At 42.5% G+C, this 10,000-nt stretch overlaps 1 protein-coding gene across 1 annotated transcript in view; it reads right to left on the bottom strand.

Annotated features, from left to right (window-relative positions):
* The window catches only part of LOC138042860 (uncharacterized), a 46,814-nt gene extending 40,056 nt beyond the window's left edge, over positions 1-6,758 (bottom strand). The window contains exon 1 of the mRNA XM_068888904.1: positions 6,557-6,758. The gene's annotated coding sequence lies outside the window, so the exon portion shown is untranslated. The remainder of the gene's footprint in view (positions 1-6,556) is intronic.
* Positions 6,759-10,000: the final 3,242 nt, after the last annotated feature.

A 10,000-nucleotide genomic window follows, 5' to 3' on the forward strand; every position in this document is an offset into this window, starting at 1 on the left:
TCGCCTAACTGAGTCCCTACAGTCTTCAAATGTAAAATCTGTTTCCTCACTCTGCTTGACAGTAATTACTTAGATTTCATTTTACGACACCGATCGAGACGGTTACCGAAACCGATGTGAAAATGCTACCAAAGGTGGAGCGTTTTGAAAACGATACGATGTCATATGTCGTGTAAACTGCATCGGTTTCAATACGGTTACTATTTTACCGCGAAATGGCATTTCATTCGACTGTGATGTCGTGAAACCACGTCGATGTGAAACCGCCTTCGTGTAAACGCTGTCTAAAGTTGCCCAACAACACGCTGTAGTATACTGTTCTGGATAATTTGTGGCCATATGTAAGCAATGTCGAGTTCTCACGCAATAAAACATGTTTGGAGTTGTTGCCACTAAGGTGTTTAATTAAATTACTGTAGATTTTCATTTGTCTGGATTTGCCTTAGGAACTCCTTGTTATTGGTATTTGGATGGGTTTCATCGGTCAGTAGTTAACAAAAAACGAGAGGTGTATTCCCAACTTTAGTCTTCGTCTGAAAATGCTTGGCAATTATTCTCGTTTTACTGAAAAGTTATGAGAGAAGTTGTTGACTACAATGACATTGCGACCATTTGATACAAAATAAGCCAAAAATATTTTTTGGGCGAATTCGCTGGACCATGAATGGAACCTATCAATTGGCAGCTAAAATATGGAATTCGTGTTTTTGGAAATTCTTATGACGTCAAGATTTTTGCAACTCGTTTGGAATCTGGATCGGTAAATCTCAAGTGACGTGCCATAGTGAATGACATAAAATTGTCACGCACGATTGTCAAGCTTTATTGCATTGACCTTGACTTTCAATTAGCATTTTTTTCTTTCAGGATGGGTGAAAGCTCCTATTCTTAGGGAACTCCTTTCAGGCCTGGAGTGAATCTTTGCACGATGTTTTCTTCTTACCACCTGTCCAACTCTTAGCAATGTCGCTCCCTTATCTCGCCAGTTCTTATGCTAGAGTTACCTTTCATTCTTTCAACAAGATTAATCCTCTGGGAAAACCTCTCCACATCATTCAATGTAATTGTAATTTATTTCACATTGGCAATGTGAAATAAATTACAATAATATTGCAATTCGTTAAACTGAAATATGTCGTTCTGCATCACGGTCGCATAGTTATGCGGAATATAATGCATGCAGAAAGGCTCAAAAAATAATAAAATAACTGATCCGCTCAGTTTAGGTGCAAGCACTTTGTGTTTCATGCCCTGTTTTATTCACAATCCTCCAACATCAAACTCACCAAAAAAGACATTCGATCCTATTCATAAACTAGTTAATCGTTAGAGAATCACACGCACATTGTAACATCCTCCGTTTCATAAAAAAAAAAGAAAGAAAGAACAGAAAAGGAAAGGAACAAAATGCCTTAAACTTAAAACAACACGCTCGCAAGAGTCCGAGGCTCAACAAAACATTGAAATAAAAACTGCCTGAGAATCAGCTTTCCAACTGTAACAAAAGGCACCGGTCTTTTACTCAGAAAGGATCTCTTTTCACGAGCAAACATAGTCCTTCAGATATGCCGGTCCCTGATGCTGAGCGGTAGCACCGTAATCTGTCGATGACACGAATGGTTGGTCAGTCGGTTGTACAGTGGAGATGGGAGTGCTAAGCATGACTGTGTTGGGACTGCTAAGGTCGCTTACGTGACCTGACCCCGTTGGCTGGATTGGTGATTCTGGCGTCTTCCTCAGATGTTGTCTATTTCTCTCGGTCTCCACTTCATACGACCGCTCATCTAGCCGGGCTGTCACAAGGGCCTTCTGCGACGACTTGTCTCCTAGTTTAAGTGCTTTCATTCGCACTGTATCCCCTTTGCTTTGCTCAGTTCTGGCAGATCCCTTGCGTTCCTATTGTAATATTTGGCTTGGGATTGCTGGGATTCTTTCAATTGACTTTTGACTATGTCAGACTGAGTACCCTTTGGTATAAGAAGGGTTTGTGTCGTGGGAAGGAGCGTTTTGGTCTTTCTTCCCATCAGCCGTTGTGCAGGACTGGTAGTCATCGCTTATGTAGGGGTGTTCCTGTGGTCAAGAAAGGGCAGGTACAGATATGTTCCAAACCTACTAGACTTCCGTTAGAGACGCTTGGCTGTCTTTACGCCAGACTGGGCATTGCCATTTGCTCTGCTGTCCCCAGGACTGCTGGTTGAGTGCTCAAAGTCCCAGGTCTTAGGGAACGTTACAAATTCTTTCGATGCGAATTGTGGGCAATTATTGCTGACGACTTGGTCATGTATACGGTTACCATAACGGGCGAAGTAACTTTTAAGCTTTAGATTGGTGGTACTAGCTGTGGTGTCCGGTAATCTGTCAACCTCCCAAAAGTTGCTGTAGTAGTCAACAGTAACCAAGTATTCTTTACCATCAATGGCGAAAATGGCGGTGCCTACTCTCTCCAAAAGGCGAGAGGGTGCATCATGGCTCATCAAAGATTCTTTGACTACCGGTTGAGAGGAAGAATCAAGCTCCCTGCATATCTCGCATGCTGAGATGTACTGCTTAATTTAGGACGACATTCCAGGCCAGTGGATGCACTCAAGTGCTCTTTTAAGACACGACTCTATTCCTAAGTGGGAAGAATGAATTCTTGTCTTCAGCTCTGCACGAAGATTCTTAGGGATCACGACAGCGTTTTCTTTAAAAATTACTTCGTCTTGAATGGTCAACTCATCCCGTATATCGAAATGATCTGGGTGAGTCAGTTCAGGGGTAAATTTCTTTTCTTCTGGCCGTCCTTTGAGAGTAGTTTCAGATACGCTTCGTAAAGATTGATCCTTCTTAGTTTCCGCCTTAATTTCGTCGATACGGTTGTTGGAAATGGGTAGGTAGCTAACCATAGTCACGAACTCGAGGTCATCCTCATCATCTCCTTCAAACGGGAGGTAAGCTCGCGAAAACGCGTTTGCTACGTGCGTGTTTATGGCACATTCGTAGTAGACTGTAAAGTCGTACTTCTGTAGCTTACTATCATCATCATCATCATCATCATCATCATGGCCTGCAATTGCCGTGGTGCGCGCCGGAGAACGGCTTCTGTGGAATCATCTCTAGTGGCTTGTGGTCATTTTCTATGTTGACATGACGACCAAACGTATACTGGTTAAATCGTTCGAGGGAGAAAACAATAGCCAGCATTCCTTTTTCAATTTGCGCGTATCGTTTGTCTATCTCTGTTAATGCACGGCTGGCGTATTCAATGGGTCGGCCATTCTGTAATAAAGCTGCTCCGAGGCCATTTCGGCTTGCATCACATTGGATGGTAAGATCGCCATGGGGATCATAGTACATCAGCACTGTATCTTATGTGACCATCCGTTGTATTCTCTGGAATCCACTGTACTGCTCATCGGACCAGTGCCATCGAGTATTGTTCTTTGTCAGACAGCGTATGGGCTCCATTATAATTTCCGACAGCTTTGGAAGAAGCTGTGCTAAATAGTTTACAAAACCATTTAATCTTGTGGTCCCAGCATCTTGATGATGGCCTCCACCTTAGTGGGGTTGGGTTTCAGACAACCTCTGGACAACAGGTGGCCCATGTAAGGTACTTCCGTTTGGCGCAGTCTCATCTTAACAGCATTCAGAACAACACACTGCTTCAAACACCTTTGCAAAAGCTCATCGAAGTTCGTGTCGTGATCTACCATTGCCTCTTCATTATTCCGGCCCTTTCTACAGATCAAAATGTCATATACAATACAGAGAACCCCTTCCAGATTTTCGAGGGCCTGGTGTAGATGTTTCTGGAATATCTCCGACGATGCAGACAGACCAAAAGGTAGACGACACCAACGGTATCTGCCATAGGGAGTGGCAAAAGTGGTAGGATTACTTGATTCCGGCGCAAGAACGCAGTGCCGGTAACCCGCATAGCTCGGGCAGTATATCTTCTAAAACCGGCAGCTGATACCTTTCTCTTCAAAAGCGATATTCGACGGTCGGAGGTCAAGGTACATCCTCAAAGCACCATTCTTCTTGACTGCCACAGCTAGCCCACTGACCTATGGGGTGGGTTTGTCCATCGGAGTGACGACTCCTGTCTTCTCAAGGCGGTCCAGTTCCTGCTTCAGTTTGCCTTTGAGTGAGGCTGGTACACGTCTAGGGGGTGCTACGACGGGCGTTACATTCTGATCCACTTCCAAATGCACCGTCCCAGGTAGTGTTACTAACTCTTGTTGGAATTCTTCAGGGTGGTGTTTGACAAGTTCTTCAGTTGTCTTTAGACTTTTGACCGCTGACCTCGTCCGGTGCGGTAGCCGTGTAAGGCTTGAAGTTTTCCTCATTGACCGTTATCAGGCCCATTAGTTGAGCTTCCCGTGCTCCTAAGATCCGTGTTAGGTGCTCTTCTACCACTAGGAATTCCACAGAAAATTTCTTCCTATTCTTGGGGTTTTCAAGAATTGTGCGGCAGGACCCTGGAGATTGCAATGTGGTATCATTCCACATCCGGAGTGTTTTGGTTGTTTGCTTGAGTGGTGTATCTGGGGAAAGCCCCGCGGGGATCACATTACCTGAAGCACCACTGTCAACTTCAACTGTCAGTATAGATCTCTCTGGGGTAGTTTTCTCCGGCAACCGCATGTATTTACGTCTGATCTGTCAGTGGTGCTTGTGATGTATTCTACATCGCCCTCGTCTGATTGTTCGGAATCTTCTCTCAGACTGTAGATTTTACTCTTGCATTTTAAAGCCAAATTATTTCTTCCTTTACATTTTGAGTATATTGCTCCCCAAGAAGGACATTTTCCTTTTTCAAAGACGTGAAATTGGCCACAAAATTTGCATGACTTTGCCTGTTGTTCTTCTTACTTCCGGTTTCTCTTTGATCTGTCAAAGCGTCTCTTCTGATCATCTTTCACGCCATGCAAGTCTTTGCCCTGTGCGGCCGTAATTGCTTTTCAACTGTGAATTTGTGGCTTCGTTGCTTCTGCAGATGTCAATACATTTCTTTAAATCTACCTTTCTCTCCTGCAAGAGCCGTTTGCGTGTGTGCTTGTCACGTATCATGGACACCCAAAGATAATTGGGGAAACGCGTGTTCGGGAGAGTCAAGCTTGTCGAAGAATTTCGGTTTTACGTTGCCAGACAGCTACACATTTGTTTACTAAAACATCACGTAAAGATTCGCAACCATGGGAAAGATAGTGCGTTACGTTTTCGGAAGGGATATTTTTTGTAATTTTTGGAACAGAAAAAGGTCACCTTGCAGTTTCGGGTAAGCAAATGGCTCGCTGGGAAGTTCGTTCAGCTAGCAATTTCTGAAGTGAAGATTTCATTCCCTAAAATTTTCGGACACTTCAATTTCAGCTAACTGGATAACCGAACAGATCAGCTTCTTCTAAGGTGGTAAAAATATCTGTTTAGAAAGTCTTTATACATTACAAGGAGCCTTTGGGTGCCCTTGTCGTATGCCAAGTACTACTATTCAGACTTTTCGGTCACAAAGGATAGAATCACGCATGCAATCACACATGCAATCACACAGATCACAGAAATTGCATGTTTTCGTAGCGTACGAAGAGCTGTGGCATCAATACTTTCATTCTCTTCTTGGTTTCTTGAATTAAAATTGTATCTCTCAAATGTCTCATTCACTTCTCCAATGGTATATTGGTCAAATCTCTCAATCATTTTACTTAAGTCGTTTTTATCTTCTGGATTATCAAACTGAAAACCATTGAAAATATTTGACCCTATACAATAAAGAAAACAAAGTTTGGCAATGATCATGTAGTTGTTCAACATCTGTTTCCAGACTTTCCAGTTTTTTGCCATGTCTTCTGTGGAAGACAATTTCAATTTGCCTGGACGCATAATGCCACGAGTCATAGCCATCGCGTTAGCCGAAATAGTTAAAGTCGTCACTGCAGAGGAATCGTGTTGCGTCGTCCCACAAGGTTCTTCGACCTCCGTGTTCGACATTAAAAGATTTGCTTACAGAGAAGGTCGTACCAGGTTTATTCAGGAAAGCACTCGCCTCTATTCACGGTCAAATCTAAGCTCAGTACTCTTGTTCACACGATATCCCATTTCGATACCCCCATGTTTCATCCTCTGTTTTATTCACAATCCTCCAACATCAAAATCACCAAAAAAGATATCCGATCCTATTCATAAACTAGTTAATCATTAGAGTATCACACGCATATTGTAACACTTTACAGTTCGGTTTTTCCTACTCCGTGGAGGTTTTAATATGCAAACATGCACAGGCGCATTAAATTGTTGTCTAGCGTCTTTTGTCCGAATTTGAAATTACGCTTTGCTTGTGTTTGTCTCTTATGTCTATGTATGTATGTGACCCTATTTGCCCGAAAAATGCAACCTTCACTTAGTATCCTGTTCGGATCCTGTTTCGAAAAACTTTGCCGGCTTACCCTCTTATCTACAGTTAGTTGCTATAGTTCCTTCAACAGTTTTGACGCGAACCTCTTCTTTGGCATAACCAAAATTTGGCACCAATGACAAACAAGAATAAACAACGATGATTCTTTTTAAAACAACATACCTCCAAAACCACTGAATGGCAACGAACACCTCAACTACGTGTGGCGCTGGTTTTCACACAACCGGCGAAAGGGACGCGTCAAGCGTGATCACCGGCGCAAACTCAGTAAAGTAACTTATTCCCAAAGTTGATAGCACTGTTAACTATTTGCGTTACAAGCCAATACAATTTGCTAAGGCGTGCCTGAGAACACGCAACATACGTAAACATATTAATAGCAATCTCGCGACAAGGAGAGAGGCAAGAGGACGTCTGGGTAACAGGGAGGCTTCCGGCTTTTTCACAATCATTTAAGGAAAATCCGTTTCAACCCTTTGACTCCAAGAATTGATTAGAATATATATTCACCTCTCAATTTCAATATACTGTCAGGTAGACAAGCATTGAGATTGTGGATTAGTTGCATGATACGATCCTGATCAGTGTAATACCAAATTCTCACGACCAGCCAAAGAAGAAATCTATGAAAGTAGTTAGGGGAATGAACTTTTAGATCATGGGAGAGAAAGGTTTTGAGATCAAAAGCCCAATATTTAACTCATTTCGTTCGTTATTCTACGAGCAATAGTCGCGGGGAATTTTACAGTGCCTGTTTATAATTATCATCATCTCTCACGAAGTGTTGAATTTATTATATAATGGTTGAATTTTTTCGGCAATGCTTCCTGTCAAAAATTGAATCAACAAAGTGTCGTTAGCTTTGCCGGTAACAAGATCCAGTTACACGAAGGCGTCGTGACCTTTGCTACTTGCAACCACTGTAGCGCATACTGACTGGCTAAAATTATACTCTGTGGTGTTTTGCTTTTCGGAAACGTCGAACAACACTGACATCGCTGTTCCGGACCTGCATGATACTATTGGTTGTGTGGTTCTTTTTTATGAGAAAGCAAGGAGCGGAAATTCTTTTTTGCGGAAAGAGAAATTTCAGGACTTCCGCGGAGTGACTGTCACACATCATTTCTGTTTCAAAACTGTGATTGCCAATTAAGGTCAATTGGATCATGAAGATAGGTGGAAAAAGATTAACTAGACGAATTCTAAATCAACTGTAGTTGAAATTGACTATGGGGTTTGGACATCATGTTCTAAGGTCATGACAGGGATCAGCCTTTGGCCGATAAAAAACGTTCAGGATTTCGGAATGAAGGGAAAATTTTGGTCGGGATGGCGGGATTGAAGAACCGTATATGAGGACCCTCGATATACGGAATTTTCGGTCTAAAACGTCTAGGTTAATCAGATTTTTCGAAATATTGAAATCATTGGATTTTTTTTCCTTCCTCTTCCCGGTTTTTTTATTTCGTGGCGCGATCAGCCCATTTAAGCAGGAGCCCCAAAACAAATCGATGCATTCTCAGTCCAAGGAAGAATGTGATGAGAGCACAGGGGCCCCGCCAGGAGGAGAAAAATGTTTCATCAACACCGGGAATTCACACTTGAATAAGTTTTGTCCAAAGGAATCTAGCCCTTTCTGCTTCACTCAGCACGTCGTTTTGGTATCAAGTGCATTAAAACTGAAGAACGATCCATTTGGCCAAAAGTTCTAGCGTGCGTATGAAATAAAATTCAGTTTCCCCATTCTCGCTAGGACCACTGAATTATCCCAGAATTTTTCCTCAAGAGCATTGCTCGTGAGTGTTCTCGGATTTCTGTCGGAGCGGGAAGCATTTATTTGATGGGTCAAAGTCCAAACATCCCGGAGAGAAAAGCACCATACAGGAAAAGACAGCACAACCACCACTCACTTTAATTTGAGACAAAAATAAACAACCTTAGTTTGTCCAAAATTGCGTTCTATATGGTCACTTACTAAATATCCGCTCATCGATGAAATGGTATATGAAATAAATCATATATGAACTGCGGATATGAAATCAAGTGAAGCTATGATCTTCGCAGTTATGAATTTTTCAGGTTTCTCTACGCAATTGCGCTCATAACTGCGAGGATCATAGCTTCTCTTGATTTTATATCCGCAGTTCATATATGATTTATTTCGTATACCATTTTATCGATGATTCATTCATCACTGGAACATTAGAACCCACAAAATGACCAGCTCCCAACGTCAGTGGCTTCACAGCTCAGTTGGCTAGAGCGTCGCACCAGTATCGCAAGGTCACGGGTTCAAAACCCGTTGAAGTCCTGAATTTTCAGGCTTCTCAACGCAATTGCTAACATTGCGTTTATAACTGCGAGGATCATAGGTTCACTTGATATCGGCTGTTTAAATGTAAAGAAGTAACATGTAAAGATAACAGATGATCATGATGATGATGATTATTATTATTATTATTATTATTATTGTTATTATTATTATTATGTTAATGTTTTGGTGTTCATTTTTTTATTTTTAATTTTAAGCTGCTTGGACTACTTACACTACTACTTACTACTTACTCTATTCATAACACTTCTAATGATATGCGAAAATGAAATAACACGGAATACCAGCATGTTATTGGCTAGGAGTGCATAACACACGTGCATGACACTGCAGGATGGCTATAAATACGCTTGGTTGAGGTGCGCCTTCTTGCTCATCTTCCAGCGGGACACTGGTCCGGAAGAACGACCCATCCCCTCCCCCCATCCCCTACCGATTCACGTCGGTCGTACTTTTTCTGACTAGCCCTAAGCCAAGCTGTTCCAGTGTGGCTTAGACCGCTGATTGATATTTCACCCCATTCCTCAATTCAATTGAGCATGAATGGGAGTGTTGTTGAATAGTAATCTATTCAACAACACTCCCATTCATGCTCAATTGAATTAAGGAATGCGTTGAAGTATCAATCACTGCCCTTGCACTTATCCGTTACAACTTTACTAACCAACGCAGAATTCTGTCCAGCTTTCCACCCCTAACTCCCAAGAAACAGAACCCCAAACCTTTTCCTCAAAACTTATCCCACCTCTCATTCAAAAGTAGGTTACAGATATGGTATCGAGATATTGTTTCGTGGAACAGGTTCAAGAATCCTGATGGGGCCTCTTATCCGGGTTTTCGGAAGGGAATGCGGACACAAAGCGCTTGAGCTCGTTTATATTCTGCCAGGGATTAATCACATCCGTATCACCATCGGAAACAAGCCGAGCAGATGCACCATCCGGGTTAAGGACTTTGGCTAACTGGAGATAATAAGCTGCAGTATGTCAACGCGACCAGCCAACATGGTCCATTATCTCGGAGTGCTCAGATCCCTTGAGAGCCAACTTAATTGCAAAGCCAGAACGAAAACCATGGAGCGTTTCACCTTCGTCCGCACCCATATCCTTAAGGTACACCTTGAGTCGTCGGGCCTCGGCGGTGGAAGATCTCAATGGTAAATCTTGAATGCCTCCACTTGGCGTTGTTGGGCGAAACAAATAACCACGAGTTATTAAGTCGACCCTCATCTGGCGGGCTACTTCAATGTAATGCTCAATACCCCGTATCGGGCA

This window comes from Montipora capricornis, chromosome 3 (assembly GCF_036669925.1).
Source record: "Montipora capricornis isolate CH-2021 chromosome 3, ASM3666992v2, whole genome shotgun sequence".
Lineage (NCBI taxonomy): Eukaryota > Metazoa > Cnidaria > Anthozoa > Scleractinia > Acroporidae > Montipora > Montipora capricornis.